Source organism: Neovison vison, chromosome 2 (genome assembly GCF_020171115.1).
Source record: "Neovison vison isolate M4711 chromosome 2, ASM_NN_V1, whole genome shotgun sequence".
Lineage (NCBI taxonomy): Eukaryota > Metazoa > Chordata > Mammalia > Carnivora > Mustelidae > Neogale > Neogale vison.
This window is the reverse complement of record NC_058092.1, coordinates 123,786,560-123,803,906: the sequence shown is the minus strand read 5'-3', so window position 1 is coordinate 123,803,906 and position 17,347 is coordinate 123,786,560.

Below are 17,347 nucleotides of genomic sequence, written 5' to 3'. Positions count from 1 at the left end.
CCTGCCTTGTCACTGGAGATAATTGGAATTCGAGACAGGCTGCCCAGGAATCCATCCTTAGAACCCTGCTCTGGAGTCGTTTTATATGGGACTTCCTGGAGCAATCCAACAGGTTTCAACTGTCCCAAAGAAGGAATCCTTGCCATTTGGAGCATCTCACAACTCTCATAATGGGAAAACTCCCATGGGCCCATGATGCCTGACCCCCTTAATGAAGGGGCCATCATGGACAGAAACTCCAACCTGAGTCAACATCTGATCCTCGCCCTGATTTGAGATGCAGAAGATCTCGATTCAGCTCTGCAGAGTGTGCCTAGTGCCCCTGCCCCGAGACCTAAGCCTAGATTGTGTTCTCAGACTTCTGTCCTCACACTCCTGGCCTACAGCCCTCCAGTTTGGGAATTCCAGTGCCAGAAGTCAGCACTCTGCCTGCCCTCCAGAAGAAAAACGTTGCTTTATGGGGCTACCCAGAAACCCCAAGTGAGGATCAACCTGCAGGCCACTTGACTGTGCCCCCATTATAGAGCCTACACTGAGCACTAATGCCCTGTCTGACACAGCCTGAGCCCGGACTTCCCGATCCACACCCAGGCTGCTGGCCGCACACTGAGAATATCTGACCCGCCATGGCCTTAGGTCGTCATCCCTCCCAAACCTCGGTTTTTAGGCTTCAGAACCTAGGCCTTACCTCCATCCACTGCCCAGGGTTGAACGTGATGCACAAATCAGAACTCCTTCTTCCACATGGCCAGAAAACTTGTGGTTGAATGATGTCCAACGGTCAGCGTAGGAGAAACTAGAGTTGCCCATGAGGCCCCACCCATGCTTGCAGGCCGCATTGGGCACAAACACGCATTGTGACCCTCAACGTGTGCCCCGTCCTCAAGTAAGGCCTTTCTGTGGCTGGACCAAGAGCCCACATATGGGGTGTTCATTCTCCTAGGCTCCCACTCTTAACCAGATTTCGGGTTTTCCAATTGCCCCTCCCTGGTGATCTGCTCTGGAATCCCTCTTTTGGTGAGACACCTGAGGTATAAAAACAGAAAGAACTCCTCCCATGCCACAGAATGACTTCAAACTCTTGAGATCGGGCCAAGTCCCCATAGAGAAAGACTCGTCCATGTCCAATGAGGCCACCCTGACATTCCACGCTCAACGTTGACACAAAATCCTGAGACAAAAGCCTGAGCAAGCGCCTCACATCGCCCTTTGTTAATAGCCCCCCAAATTCTCCTTATGGTCTGTAGATCGGGCCTGCCATACCTCCCTCCCCAAACCTAAGCCAAGTTTGTGTTTTCAGACTTCTGTCCCCACAGACCAGGCCCACACATACTCCAGGCTGGGGCCCCTGGAGCCACATCTCAGGACTGTGCCTGCTCTCTCCAAGGGAATTCTGCCCATTCCATAGGCCACAACCATACAGATTAGGAGAGACCTCCAAAGACCCTGAGGCCATCCCAATAGTGTAGACTGTCCAGGACAAACAGGGGCGATGTGACACAAGCTGAGCAACTGCCTCCAATAAGACCCATAGAGTGATGTCCCCAGAGATTCAGATTGAACTGGACAGGCCCCTAGGCCCTACTGGATCCATTGCTTTGGTTTCCAGACATATCTCCTCAGAGGCCTGGTTCCCAATATCAGCATATGGGGCATTCCTAAGGCACTCATCAGAACAAATCTCATCTCCACATTGGAAACATACTCTTTGGAGCTCTGTCACAACCTCCGGTTAGGAGAATCCTTCAGCGACCCGGATCCACTGCCTCATTCCATGGTCTCCATGGACAGAAATGCACGGTACAACCCTTTCTCAGGAGAGTCCATTTCAACTCAGCCCCCTCGGTTGCTCCCCTCTGGAGCCAGGAGATCGAACCTCCCTTGTCACTAGGAAAGAATTGGAATGTGAGGCGGGCACACCACGCATCCATCCTTGGAATCTTGCTCTGGAGTCATTCCGTATGGGACCTCTGGAAACCATACAACAGTTCTCAAGGGTACCACAGAAAGAATCCTTGGGGTTTGGAGCATCTCACAACTCCCATTGTGGGAATACCTACACGGCCTCTTGAAAGGCTCCCCCTTTATGAAGGGGCCATCATGGACAGAAACTCCAATCTGAGCCAGAGTCTGATCCTCGCCCTGAGTTCAGATGCATAAGATCTCGATTCAGCCTAGAGAGTGTGCCTGCCGTGCCCTTGCCCTGAAACCTAAGCCTAGCTTGTGTTCTCAGACTTCCATCCTCACAGTCCTGGCCCACATCCCTCCAGTTTGGGAATTCTGGAGACACAATGCAGTACTCTGTCTGCCCTCCAGAAGAAAACTTTGCCCTATGGGGCTACCCAAAAATCCGAAATGATTATCAGTCTGCATGCCACTCGACTGTACCCCAATTATACAGTCTACGCTGGGAACTAATGCCTTGTCTGACACAGCTTGAGCCAAGACCTACCGGCCGACACCCAGAGAGCTGGATGCACAGTAAGCACATGGCACCCGCCATGGCCTTAGGTCGTCATCTCTTCCCAGCCTCGGTTTTCAGGTTTCTGAACCTAGACCTTATCTCCAATCACTAACCACGGGTGATCGTGATGCAGAAATCAGAACTCTTCCTTCCCAATGGCGAGAAACCTTGCGGTTGGCATGTTTTCTAAAGTACAGTGTAGGGGAAAACAGAGTGGACCATGAGGATCCGCCAATGCTTGAGTGCCGCCTTGGGCACAAAAACGCATTGTGACCCTCAGAGTGAGCACTGTCCTCAAGTAAGGCCTCTCAGTGGCTGGAACAAGAGCCCGCTTATAGGGCTTGCCATGCCCCAAGGCCCCCAATCTTAACCAGAGTTCAAGTTATGCAGTTGCCCCTCTCCAGGGCTCTTCTCTGGAATCCTTCTTTTGGTGGGACACCTGAAGTAAAAAAAAAAAAAATTAATTAAAAAAAAATAGAAAAAATGCCTCCCATTCCACAGAATGAGCCCAAACTCTTGGATTCGGGCCACATCCTCAGAGAGGGAGACTCGTCCATGGCCCATGAGGTCACCCCCACTTTCCACGGCCATCTTTGACACTAAATCCAGAGACACAAGCCTGAGCAACCGCCTCACACTCGCGCTTTTTTCATATACCAAAGAGTTCTCCTCACGGTCTGTATTTCAGGCCAGCCATACCTTTGTCCCCAAACCTAAGCCACGTTTGTGTTTTTAGATTTCTGTCCCCAAAGCTCTGGCCCACAAACCCTCCATGCCTGGGCCTCTTGAGCCACACCTCAGGGCTGGCCCTGTCCTCTCCAAGGGGATTCTGCCCATTGAATAGGCCACAACCCTACAAGTTAGAAGAAACCGCCAAAGTCCCCGTGGCCATCCCAAAAGTTTAGGCCTCCTAGGACTAACAGGGGCGATCTGCCACCAGCTGAGCAACTACCTCCACTCGGACCAGAGACAGATATCCCCAGAGAAGAACATGAACCGGACAGGTCCCTAGACCCTAATTGGATCCATTGCTTTTGTTTCCATGCATCTCTCCCCAAAGTTCTGGTTTCTAATACCACCATATGGGGGTTTCCTGAGGCACCAATCAGAACAAATTCATCCCCACATGGGAAACTTGCTCTTTGGAGCTGTATCAAAACTTCCAATTAGGACAATCCTTCAGGGCCCCGGTGCCAACACCCCATTCCAAGGTCTCCATGGACACAAATCCACATTATTACCTATCCGCAAGAGTCCATTTCAACTCAGCTCCCAGAGTTGCTCCCCTAGAGCCAGCAGACGGAACCTGCCTTGCCACTAGGAAACAATTGGCATGCGAGGTGGGGTTCCCAAGAATCCACCCTCAGAACCCTTCTCCAGAGTCCTTTTATATGGGACTTCCTGGAGCCATCCAACAGGTCTCGACTGTCCCGCAGAAGGAATCCTTACTGTTTGGTGCATCTTTAGCTCTCATCTTGGGAAAACCCACATGGCTCCGTGATGCCCGCCCCCTCAATGAAGGGGCCATCATGGACAGAAACTCGAACCTGAGCCAATATCTGATCCTCGCCCTGATTAGAGATGCACGAGATCTCAATTCAGTTCTGCAGAGTGTGCCTATCGTGCCATTGCCCCGAAACCTAAGCCTAGCTTGTGTTCTCAGACTTCTGTCCTCACACTCCTGGTCCACAGTCCTCCAGTTTGGGAATTCCTGAGACAGAATGCAGTATTTTGACTGCCCTCCAGAAGAAAAGCATTGCTTTACAGGGCTACCCAGAAACCTCACGTGAGGATCCTCCTGCAGGCCACTTGACTGTACCCCATTATACAGCCTACACTGAGCACTAATGTCCTGTCTGACACAGCCTGAGCCCGGATCTCACGATCAACACCCAGACAGCTGGCCACACACTGACGACACCGGACCTGCCATGGCCTTATCGCCATCTCTTGCCAACCTTGGGTTTCAGGCTTCAGAACCTAGGCCTTATCTTCATCCACTGCCCAGGGTTGAAAGTGATGCACAAATCAAAACTCCTCCTTCCTCATGGCCAGAAACCTTGTGGTTGGCATATTGTCAAACGTTCAGTGTAGGAGAAACCAGCGGTACCCCTGAGGACCCACCCAAGCTTGCTGGCCGAATTGGGCACAAACATGCATTGTGGCCTTCAACGTGTGCCCTGTCCTCAAGTAAGACCTCTCAGTGGCTGGACCAAGTGCTTGCATATGGGGCATTCATGCCCCTAGGCTCCCATTCTTAACCAGATTTCGGGTTTTTCAATCTCTCCTGCCCGGTGCTCTGCTCTGGAATCCCGCTTTTGGTGGAAAACCTGAAGTATAAAAACAGAAAGTATACTCCTCCCATCCCACAGAATAAACTCAAACTCTTAGGATTGGGCCAACTCCCCAGAGAAAGACTCGTACATGGTCCATGAGGCCACCCCATTCCACACTCACCATTGTCACAAAATCCTAAGACAAAAGCCTGTGCAAGCACCTCACACTCGCCCTTTGTTCATAGCCCGAAAAACTCTCACGGTCTGTATATCGGGCCTGCCATACCTACGTCCCCAAACCTAACCCGAGTTTGTGTTTCCAGACTTCTGTTGCCACAGGCCTGGCCCACACACCCTCCCCTCTTCTGTAGTCACACCACAGGACTGTGCCTGCTGTCTCCTTGGAAACTGTGCACATTCCATTGGCCACAACCCTACAGAATAGGAGAAACCTCAAGGCCCCCCAAAACATCCCACTACTGCAAGCCGCCCTGGAAAAACAGGGGCATTCTGACACAAGCTGAACAACTACCTCCACGCAGACATGCAGACATGCAGACAGATGTCAACAGAGACAGAAGATTGCACTGGACAGGCCCCTGGGCCCTAATCTGAACTCTTGCTTTGGTTTCCAGGTATCACTCCTCAGAGGCCTGGGTTCGAAGACCAGCATATGGGGCTTTCCTGAGGCACCAAACAAAACACCTCTCATCTCCACATGGGAAGCTTCCTTGTAGGAGCTGTGTCAAACCCTTCAGGTTGGAAATCCTGCAGATTCCCTGAGCCTCCGACACATTCCAAGACCTCCATGGCCACCAACCCACATTATGATGCATCCAAAGGAGAGTCAATTTCAAATAAGCCCTCTGGGTAGCTCGCCCAAGAGCCCGCAGATTGAGCCTTCCTCAGCCCGAACATCCAATTTGAATGTGAGGTGGTGTGTCGAGACATCCATGCTTAGAGCCATGCTCTCGAGTCTGTATGGGGCATCTTGGAACCATCCAATAGGACTCGACTGTCCTACAGAAGGAAAGCTTGATGTTTAGAGAATCTCACAACCTCCAGTGTAGGGAAACCTCCTTGGCCTCATGACGCCCCCACCCACTCCAGGAAGGGGCCATCATGGACACGAACTCCAGTCTGAGGCAACGTCTGATACTTGCTCTGACCTCAGATGCAGGAGACCTCGATTCAGCCTAGGCAGAGTGGGCCTGCCATGCCCTTGGCCCCAAACCTAACCCTAGCTTGTGTTTTCAGACTTCCGTCCTCACACTCCTGGCCCACAAGCCCTCCCGATTGGGGATTCTGGGGCAACAACGAAGCACTCAGCCTGCCCACCAGAAGAAAAACATTGTCCATGTCATTGCCCAGAAACCCCAAATGAGGATCAACCTGCTCGGACCTCGGCAACACCCCAATTTCATAGGCCACCTTAAGCACTAATGATCTGTCTTACATAGACTGAGCCCAGACCTTCCGATAGACACCGAGACAGCTGGCTACACACCCAGCACATCGGACCCGCCATGGTCTAAGGCTATTCATCCCTTACCATTGACTTCTTTGTCTTCCTAGAGGTATGTTCTGAGGCTTTGTCAGACTGTGCATTTTCCTCCGGAGTGGCATATGAAATTGGGGTGGGCTTAGGGGCCTTGCTGGTTTCTCCTAATATGGACGTTTTGGGAAACTGAGACGGGCTGAGATTCCTCGGAATAGTAGGCCCAGTGATGTGGTGTGGTCCTGGAGGCCCCATCCTGGAGGGCATATGGGTCAGGACTTTGGGTCCAAAGTATTCAGACACAAACTCGGGTAAGAGTTATGGGCAAGGTGATGGCAGACCCTATCTGCAGACCCTGAGGGCAGCTCCTCAGGATTTGAAATTTGGATGGCTGGGAGGCAGGAGCACAGGCTTTATTGTCTGGATTGTTTGTCTAAGATGGCCACAAAATGGAGGGTGGCCTCATGGTTCCATGTGAGATTCTACCTCTCTGGGAATTCTGCCCAGCACCCAAGAGTTTGGTGTCTTTCTGGGGGATGGGGGGAGAGCGGTTTTCCGTGTCAGGGGTCCCATCCAAACAGGCATTCCAGAGATGGGTTCTGGGTCCGCGAGCCTGGAACAACCCAACAAGGCTTAGGATTTGGGCCTAGGGTCAAGGCAGGCCTGCTCTATGTCCTCCTGTTACAACTCCCGATGGGGCTTGTTGGAAATGGGTCTCAGGCTGAGGGTCACAATGCCTGTTTGTACCAAGATGCCCATCCTGTGTGGGCGTGATTCATGGGCCATGCTCTTGGCTCCCAATCTGAGGGTTGGACAGTCATCTCAACATTCAGTTTTCTTGCCATGGGGAAGGAGGTGTAAGTTTTTGTGCTTCAGGGTCTCCCATGGGAAGGAATTTGAGTTAAGTTCTGGGACAGGTACCTGAATACCCAGGTTGCTTCAAGATGAGGTCTTCGGGCCAAGGCAGGACCCACCTGCAGGAAATGGGGCCCACTGTCTGGGTGGTTGACAGGAGGTCGGGCTCGAGCTGTGTCAGACAGAGCATTCGTGCAGAAGGCGGCCTATGATATTGGGGTGCCATTGAGAGCTGTGCAACTGGATTCTCATGTGGGGTTTCTGCTCAGACCTTGAGGGCACTTCTTCTTTCTGGTGAGCAGGCAGATGGCAGCATTATGGTTGCAGAATACCCAAGATGGAGGGATTGCAGGTGAGGAGTGTGAGGACAGAAGTCTGAAAACACAAGCTACCGTTAAGCTCAGTGCTGAGCACATGGCCGTTCCAAAGTACAGCAATTGTTCTGAGATCTCCAGCACCTGGGCGAGGGTCAAATGTCTTCTCATGCTGGAGTTTGTATCCATGATGACCAATGAATGGTGGGGTGTCCTCAAGAATTCTTGGAGGTTTTTCCAAGCTGGAGCTTGTGAGTTGCTCCAAACATCAAGGTGTCCTACTGCGGGTCAGGAGATGTCCACTTACAGGGCTCCAGGGTCCCCCATATGGAAGATTCGATAACAGAGCTCTCTTTTTTTTTCCAATTTATTTATTTTCAGAAAAACAGTATTCATTATTTTTTCACCACACCCAGTGCTCCATGTAAGCCGTGCCCTCTATAATAACCACAACCTGGTACCCCAACCTCCCACCCCCCCGCCACTTCAAACCCCACAGACTGTTTGTCAGAGTCCATAATCTGTCATGGTTCACCTCCCCTTCCAATTTACCCAAATTCCCTACTCCTCTCTAACGCCCCTTGTCCTCCATGCTATTTGTTATGCTCCACAAATAAGTGAAACCATATGATAATTGACTCTCTCTGCTTGACTGATTTCACTCAGCATAATCTATTCCAGTCCCGTCCATGTTGCTACAAAAGTTGGATATTCGTCCTTTCTGATGGAGGCATAATACTCCATAGTGTATATGGACCACATCTTCCTTATCCATTCATCCGTTGAAGGGCATCTTGGTTCTTTCCATAGTTTGGCGACTGTGGCCATTGCTGCTATAAACATTGGGGTACAGATGGCCCTTCATTTCACGACATCTGTATCTTTGGGGTAAATACCCAGGAGTGCAATTGCAGGGTCGTAGGGAAGCTCTATTTTTAATTTCTTGAGGAATCTCCACACTGTTCTCCAAAGAGGCTGCACCAACTTGCATTCCCAACAACAGTGTAAGAGGGTTCCCCTTTCTCCACATCCTCTCCAACACATGTTGTTTCCTGTTTTGTTAATTTTGGCCATTCTAACTGGTGTAAGGTGATATCTCAATGTGGTTTTAATTTGAATCTCCCTGAGGGCTAATGATGATGAGCATTTTTTCATGTGTCTGATAGCCATTTGTATGTCTTGATTGGAGAAGTGTCTGTTCATATCTTCTGCCCATTTTTTGATGTGTCTGTCTGTTTCGTGTGGGTTGAGTTTGAGGAGTTCATTATAGATCCTGGATATCAACCTTTTGTCTGTACTGTCATTTGCAAATATCTTCTCCCTTTCCGTGGGTTGCCTCTTTGTTTTTTTGACTGTTTCCATTGCTGTGCAGAAGCTTTTGATTTTGATGAAGTCCCAGAAGTTTATTTTCACGTTTGTTTCCTTTGCCTTTGGAGACGTATCTTGAAAGAAGTTGCTGTGGCTGATATCAAAGAGATTACTGCCTATGTTCTCCTCTAAGATTCTGATGGATTCCTGTCTCACGTTGAGGTCTTTTATCTATTTTGAGTTGATCTTTGTGTACGGTGTACGAGAATGGTCGAGTTTCATTCTTCTACATATAGCTGTCCAGTTTCCCCAGCACCATTTATTGAAGAGACTGTCTTTTTTCCACTGTATATTTTTTCCTGTTTTGTCAAAGATTAATTGACCATAGAGTTGAGGGTCCATATCAGGGCTCTCTACTCTGTTGCACTGGTCTATGTGTCTGTTTTTATGCCAGTACCATGCTGTCTTGGTGATCACAGCTTTGTAATAAAGCTTGAAATCAGGTAAGGTGATGCCGCCAGCTTTATTTTTGTTTTTCAACATTTCCTTAGCGATTCGGGGTCTCTTCTGATTCCATACAAATTTTAGGATTATTTGCTCCAGCTCTTTGAAGAATACCGGTGGAATTTTGATCGGAATGGCATTAAAAGTATAGATTGCTCTAGGCAGTATAGACATTTGAACAATGTTTATTCTTCCAATCCAAGAGCATTATTGGTCTTCCATCTTTTTGTGTCTTCTTCAATTTCTTTCATGAGTGTTCTATAGTTCCTCAAGTACAGATCCTTTACCTCTTTAGTTAGGTTTATTCCAAGGTATCTTATGGTTCTTGGTGCTATAGTAAATGGAATCGATTCTCTAATTTCCCTTTCTGTGTTTCCATTGTTAGTGTATAAGAAAGCCACTGATTTCTGCACATTGACTTTGTATCCTGCCACGTTGCTGAATTGCTCTATGAGTTCTAGTAGTTTGGGGGTGGAGTCTTTTGGGTTTTCCATATAAAGAATCATGTCATCTGCGAAGAGAGAGAGTTTGACTTCTTCATTACCAATTTGGATACCTTTTATTTCTCTCTGTTGTCTGATTGCTGTTGCTAGGACTTCTAATACTATGTGGAACAAGAGTGATGAAAGTGGGCATCCTTGTCTTGTTGCTGATCTCAATGGGAAGGCTGCAAGCTTTTTCCCATTGAGGATGATATTTGCTGTGGGTCTTTCATAGATAGATTTGATGAGGTTCAGGAATGTCCCCTCTATCCCTATACTTTGAAGCGTTTTGATCAGGAACGGATGTTGGATTTTGTCAAATGCTTTTTCTGCATCAATTGAGAGGACCATGTGGTTCTTCTCTCTTCTCATATGAATTTGATGTATCACATTGATTGATTTGCGAATGTTGAACCATCCTTGTAGCCCAGGGATGAATCCCACCTGATCATGGTGGATAATCTTTTTAATGTGCTGTTGGATCCTGTTTGCTAGGATCTTGTTGAGAATCTTAGCATCCATATTCATCAGTGATATTGGTCTGAAATTCTCCTTTTTGGTAGGTTCCTTGCCTGGTTTGGGGATCAGGGTAATGCTGGCTTCATAGAAAGAGTCTGGAAGTTTTCCTTCTTCTTCAATTTCTTGAAACAGCTTCAGGAGAATAGGTGTTATTTCTTCTTTGAAGGTTTGGTAGAACTCCCCAGGGAATCCGTCAGGTCCTGGTCTCTTGTTTTTTGGGAGGATTTTGATCACTGATTCAATCTTGTTATTAGATATCAGTCTATTCAGGTTGTCGATTTCTTCCTGGTTCAAATTTGGTAGTTTATACTTTTCCAAGAATGCATCCATTTCATCTAGGTTGCTAAGCTTATTGGCATATAACTGTTCGTAATAACTTCTGATGATTGTTTCTACTTCCTTGGCGTTAGTTGTGATCTCTCCCTTTTCATTCATAATTTTATGAATTTGGGTTTTCTCTCTTGTCTTTCGGATTAGTGTAGCCAGTGGCTTATCGATCTTATTGATTCTTTCAAAAAACCAGCTTCTAGTTTCATTGATACGTTCTACTGTATCTCTGGTTTCTCCCTCAATGATCTCAGCTCTAATCTTGATGATTTCCCTTCTTATGTGTGGAGTTGGTTTGATTTGTTGTTGATCCTCCAGTTCTTTAAGGTGTAGAGACAGCTGGTGTGTTCTGGATTTTTCAATTTTTTTTTTTGAGCAAGGCTTGGATGGCTATATATTTTCCCCTTAGGACCGCCTTTGCTGTATCCCATAGGTTTTGGACCGAAGTGACTTTATTCTCATTGGTTTCCATGAATTGTTTCAGTTCTTCTTTGATCTCCTGGTTGATCCAAGCATTCTTAAGCAAGGTGGTCTTTAGCTTCCAGGTGTTTGAGCTCCTTCGGAACTTTTCCTTGTGATTGAGCTCCAGTTTCAAAGCATTGTGATCTGAGAATATGCAGGGAATAATCTAAGTCTTTTGGTATCGGTTGAGTCCTGATTTGTGACCCAGTATGTGGTCTATTCTGGAGAAGGTTCCGTGTGCACTTGAGAAGAATGAGTATTCTGCTGTTTTAGGGTGGAATGTTCTGTATATATCTATGAGGTCCATCTGATCCAATGTGTCATTCAATGCTCTTGTTTCTTTATTGATTTTCTGCTTCGATGATCTGTCTAATTCTGAAAGAGGCGTGTTAAGATCTCCTGCAATTAGTGTATTCATATCAATATGACTCTTTATCTTGATTAACAGTTTTCTTAAGTAATTGGCTGCTCCCATATTGGGAGCATAGATATTTACAATTGTTAGATCATCTTGGTGGATAGTCCCTTTAAGGATTATGTAGTGTCCTTCTCTATCTCTGACTACAGTCTTTAGTTTGAAGTCTAATTTATCTGATATGAGAATCACTACCCCAGCCTTCTTTTGAGTTCCATTGGGATGAAAGATGCCTCTCCACCCCTTCACTTTCAGTCTGCGTGTATCTTTAGGTTCAAAATGGGTCTCTTGTAGACAGCATATGGATGGGTCCTGTCGTTTTATCCAATCTGCAACTCTGTGCCATTTTATGGGTGCATTTAGGCCATTCACATTGAGAGTGATTATTGATATATACGTTTTTATTGACATCGAGTTACCTTTGAAGACTTTCTTTCTGTAGACTGTCTCTATATTTCTGTTCAATGCTATTCTTGGGATTTTTCCTCTTTTATAGAACCCCCCCTTAATATTTCCTGCAGTATCGGCTTGGTGGTTGCATAGTCTTTTAAGCCTTGCCGGTCTTGGAGACTCTTTATCTCTCCATCCATTTTGAATGTCAGTCTTGCTGGATAAAGTATTCTTGGCTGCATGTTCTTCTCATTTAGTGCCCTGAATATATCTTGCCAGCCTCTTCTGGCTTGCCAGGTCTCTGTAGACAGGTCTGACGTTATTCTGATGGGCTTCCCTCTGTAAGTAAGGAGCCTCTTTGCCCTGGCGGCTTTCAAGAGATTATACCTTCAATTATAATTTCTCATTTTGACTATCAGGTGTCGTGATGTTTTTTGGAGTGTATAATCTTGGGTAGAGACTGTTCAGCCTCTAGTACATGAACGCTGGTTTCATTCGCGAGATTCGGAAAATTTTCATGAAGGACTTGTTCCATGATATCTTCTAGATTTCTTTCTTTCTCCTCCCCTTCAGGAATTCCAATAATTCTGACGTTGGAACGCTTCATGGCATCATTTATTTCCCTGATTCTGCTTTCGTGGGACCTAAGCTGTTTGTTCCAGGCTTCCTCCTGATCCTTTCTGTCTATCTGTTTGTCTTCCAGATCACTAATTCTGTCTTCTGTCTCAGTTACCCTAGCTTTGAGAGAGTTTAGATTAGATTGGAACTCATTGAGAGCATTGTGGACTTCCTCCCTGGTAGCTTTAAGCTCCGCCCTAACATTGTGAACATCCTGTCTGGTCGCTTTCAGTTCGGCCCTAATCAATTCTGTTTGTTCATCCATGGCTTTCTCCAACCTAGCTATTGCCTGGATAATTGTTAGCCTGAATTTTCTTTCCAACATATTGTCTATGTTGATAGCCGTTAGCTCTAACAGAGCTCTCTTAATGGAGGCCTGGGACTTCCATCTCGTGTTACCATTGCAGCTGAGGAACAGGGTAGGCTTGATCCAATGGCACTGATTCCAAGATCCAAGTGATCTGCATTGACAGAAGTTCTCAGTCTAACGGATACCAATGCTTCTTGGTGTCCAGGGAGACCTTAGAACGTGGTGGCAGCTCTCCAGCCATGCAGGATTCTCTATCCTGAGGATTAGACCCAGTATGCAGGAGCCAGGTTTCCTTCTCAGGACAGGAGGGGTAATCTTGTATGGCTTACGGACCACAGGTTGGACCATATGTTGAATTTCCAGAACAGGCCTCTGGGGAGAGAGGCCTCAAAACCTAAGCTAGGGTTCTGATGAGGAAGGAGATGGCATGTAGGAGCAAGACAGGTTCAATCTTCGGACTCAGTGTCATTGACCTGCGTGTCATCCTGGAGGTAGGTGATGAGGCTGTGTCAGGCTAAGCATTTTTTCCAGAGCGGCCTATGAAATTGGGGTGGGCTCAGGGGCCTTGCATTTTCTCCTAATCTGGAGGGTTTGGGCAACTGAGACGGCAGAGTTTCCTCTGGAGAGCAGGCCCAGTAATGTAGTGTGGTTCTGGCGGCCCAATTCTGGAGGGATTGTGGTTAAGGGCTCTGGGACCAAAGTCTTCAGACACAAAATTGGGTAAGAGTTAGGGGCGAGGTGATGGCAGGCCCGATCTGGAGACCCTGAGTGCAGCTACTCAGGATTTGAAATTCTTGTGGCTGGGAAGCAGGAGCAAAGACTTTTCTGTCTGGATTGTGTCTAAGATAGCCTTGGAATGATGGGGTCTCATCATGTGTCCATGAGATATTCTACCTCTCTGGGGATTCTGTCCGGCAACAAAGATCTTGGTGTCTTACTGGGGGAAGGAGAGAGCATGGTTTACCGTGTCAGGGTTCCTGTCAAAACCGGGATTCCAGAGATGGGTTCTGGGTCCTTGTGCCTGGATAAGCCCACAAAGGCTCTTGATTTGGGCCTAGGGGCATGACAGGCTATTCTGTGGGGCCCTGGTACAGCTCCCATGGGGACTTGTTGGAAATGGGTCTCAGGGTGAGGGTCACAATGCCTGTTTGTGCCCAGCTGCCCATCCTGAGTGGGCGTTGTCTCTTGTTCCATGCACCTGGATCCCAATCTGAAAGTTGGACAACCATCTCAACATTTAGTTTTCCTGCCATGGGGAAGGAGAAGTACTCTTTTGTGCTTCATGATCTCCCATGGGCAGGAATTTGAGCTATGTTCTGGGGTAGATACATGAATACCCATGTTGGTTCAAGATGAAGGACTCAGGTCAAGGCAGGTCACACCTGCCGGATTTGGGGCCCGCTATCTGGGTGGCTGCCAGTAGGTCGGGGCTCAGGCTGTGTCAGACAGAGCATTAGGGGGGCCTATGATATTGGGGTGCCATAGAGGGCCATGCAGGTGGATCCTCATGTGGGGTTTCATGCAGACACATAGGGCACTTCTTCTTTCTCGTGGGCAGGCAGAAGGCTGCATTGTAGCTCCCAAATTCCCAATATGGAGGGCTTGAAGGTGAAGAGTGTGAGAACAGAAGGCTGAAAACCCAAGCTACGGTTAAGCTCAGTGCCGAGCACATGGCCGTTCCAATGTGCAGCGGTTGTTTCGAGATCTCCAGCACCTAAGTATGGGCGAGGGTCAGATGTCTGCTCATGATGGAGTTTGTATCTATGATGGCCAACAAAGGAAATATCCAGCACCTCAGAAAGGGTGGATGTCAGATGATTGCCCACACTGGAGTTTGTGTCTATGATGATCGAGAAATGGAGGAGTGGCATAAAGAGGCCATGGAGGATTCCCCATGCTGATGCATGTGAGATGCTCCAAAGAGCAATGTTGCTTTTTCTACTGGACAGGTGGAGTATGGTTTGTTTGCTCCACGGTCCCCCATGCGAAAAGTATGGGTAGCAGAGTGCTTCCGCATGAATGCCTGGAAAGCACACCTCCATTGACCAATGCAGCTGAGGAACATGGCAGGTTCTTTAGAGTGGCTCTGGAGTGAAGTACCAAGGCCTTGAGTTAACATAGAATCTCTTGCAAATGGGTCACAGTGCTGGTTCATTACCAGGTAGATCTTAGAATGTGTTGGTGGCTAAGGTACCCTGCAGGATTCTCCTACCCTGAGGGTTTAACACAGGTCGAAGAGCACGTTTTCCTTCTGGGCAAGGAGATGTAGTGTTGTGTGGCTCAGGGACCACATGTTGTATTATACATTCGTATTCAAGAACAGGCCTCTGAACCCATGCCTGACAACATAATTTAGGGTTCCAATGGGGTCCCAGGGGCATGAGAGGTTCAATCTTCAGACTCAGGACAGTTGACTTAGGTGTTTGCCTGGATGTATGTGGTCAGGATGTTTCAGACTGCGCACTTGTGTCCAGAGCAACCTCCAATATTGGAGTGGCATCAGGGACCTTGCATGTTTCAACCCACTCTGGAGGGTTTGGGTAACTGTGACAGGCACAATTTCCATGGGAATGGAAGGCACAGTCCTGTGGTGTGACTCCAGAGACCACATCCTGGAGGACAGGTAAGCCATGGTTTTGGGAAAGAAGTCAGCAAACACAAACTCTGGTTAGGTTAGTGGTGAGGTTATCGCAGGGCAATGTGTAGACATGGAGGGCTACTCATCAGGATCAGTAATTCGAGTGACGGGAAGGCGGAAGCACAGGCTTTTGTATCTGGATTGTGTGTCCAGGATGGTCTCGGAATGCAGCTGTGGTCTCATGGGTCCATGGGAGATTTTTCTTCTCTAAGGATCCCGGCGGCTCCCAATAGTTTGATGGTTTTTTGGGATAGGAAAAGCTATTTTCGATCTCAGGGGTGCCCCAAAACAGGGATTTCAGAGACGGGCTCTGAGTCTGGGCTCCTGGAAAATCCCACCAAGGGTTAGGATTTGGGCCTACGGGCATACCAGGCCTGCAATGCGGGATCCTGGTGGTGCAACTGAGAGGGCTTGTTTGAAAGCATGCTCAGGCTGAGCGTCACAATGCCTGCTGTTTGTGCCCAGGGAGGCCCTCAGGAGTGAGCGTGATACCATTTCCCATGTGCTGGCTCCCACCCTGAGGGATGGACACCCATTCTAATGGTCAGGTTTCCAGCCATGGGGAAGGAGGAATTCTGTATAGTGCTTCAGGTTCCCCCATTGGCAGTGATTCCAGAAAAGGTCTGGGGACAGATGCCTGAATACCAAGGATGCGTAGAGATGACAGATTTGGGTCATGGCCATTCTCACATGCTGGGTATGTGCCACGCTCTCTGGGTGGCTGACACGGGGTCTGGGTTTAGGCTCTGTCAGACACAGCACTAGTGCCAGAGAAGCCTATAAATCAGGTTTCTTTCAAGGGCTGAGCAGATTGATCCTCATGTGGAGTTTCTGTGCAGACTCACGAAGCACTTCTTTCTATGGAGAAGGCAGAATGCTGTGTTGTGGCTCCAGAATTCCCTATCAAGGGAGCTTGGGGACAAGTAGGGAGATAATGCAATTGTAAACACCAGCTATGCTTAAACTGAGTGCCAAGCAGAAGTCAGTTCCAATGTGCAGCAGCTTATATGAGATATCCAGCACCTGAGTAAGGGCAGGTGTCAGATGTTTGCTCACACTGGAGTTTGTGTCTATGATGACCAACAAATGGAGGGGTGGCTTCAAGCGGCCATAGAGGATAACCCACGCTTAGGATTGTGAGATGCTCCAAACAATAAGGTTTCCTTTTAATGGACAGGAGGAGTCTGGTTTGTTTCCTCCAGTGTCATCCATGTGGAAAGTTTGGGTAGCAGAGCCCTCCCGCATGGATGAATGGAAAGCATACGTCCAATGACCATTGCAGCTGAGGAACATGACAGGTTCATTTTGGTGGTTCTGGGTCCAAGTACTAAGGCCTTTAGTTGACTTGGAATCTCTTTCAGAAGTGTCCCAATACTGGTTTGTTAAAAGGGAGGTCTTAGAATGTCCTGGTGGCTAAAGGGCCATAAAGGATTCTCCTACCCTGAGCGTTTGGCACCCGTCGATGTGCACAGTTCCCTTCTTGGGAGAGGAGATGTTCTGTTTTGTGGCTCAGGGTACAAATGTTGTATCCTAACTTGGTATTCAAGAACAGGCCTCTGAGGACAGATGCTTGAAACCTAATTTAGGATTCCAATGATGTCCTATGTGCTCGTCAGGTTCAATTTTCTGACTAAGGACCATTGACATGGGTGTCTGTCTGGATGTAGGTGATCAGGGTGTTTCAGACTGTGCATTTTCATCCAGAGCCACCTCCAATATTGGGGTGGGCTCAGGGTCCTTGCAGGTTTCTCCTAATTTGGAGGCTTTGGGCAACTGTGATGGGCACAGTTTCCTTGGGGATGGCAGGCCCAGTCCTATGGTAAGGCTCCAGAGACCCCATCCTGGAGGGCATGAGAGCCATGGTTTTGGGAGGGAAGTCTGAAAACTCAAATTTGGGTTAGGGATAGTGCCAAGGTGATCACAAGTACAATGCATAGACCTAGAGGGCAGCATGTCAGGAAATGTAA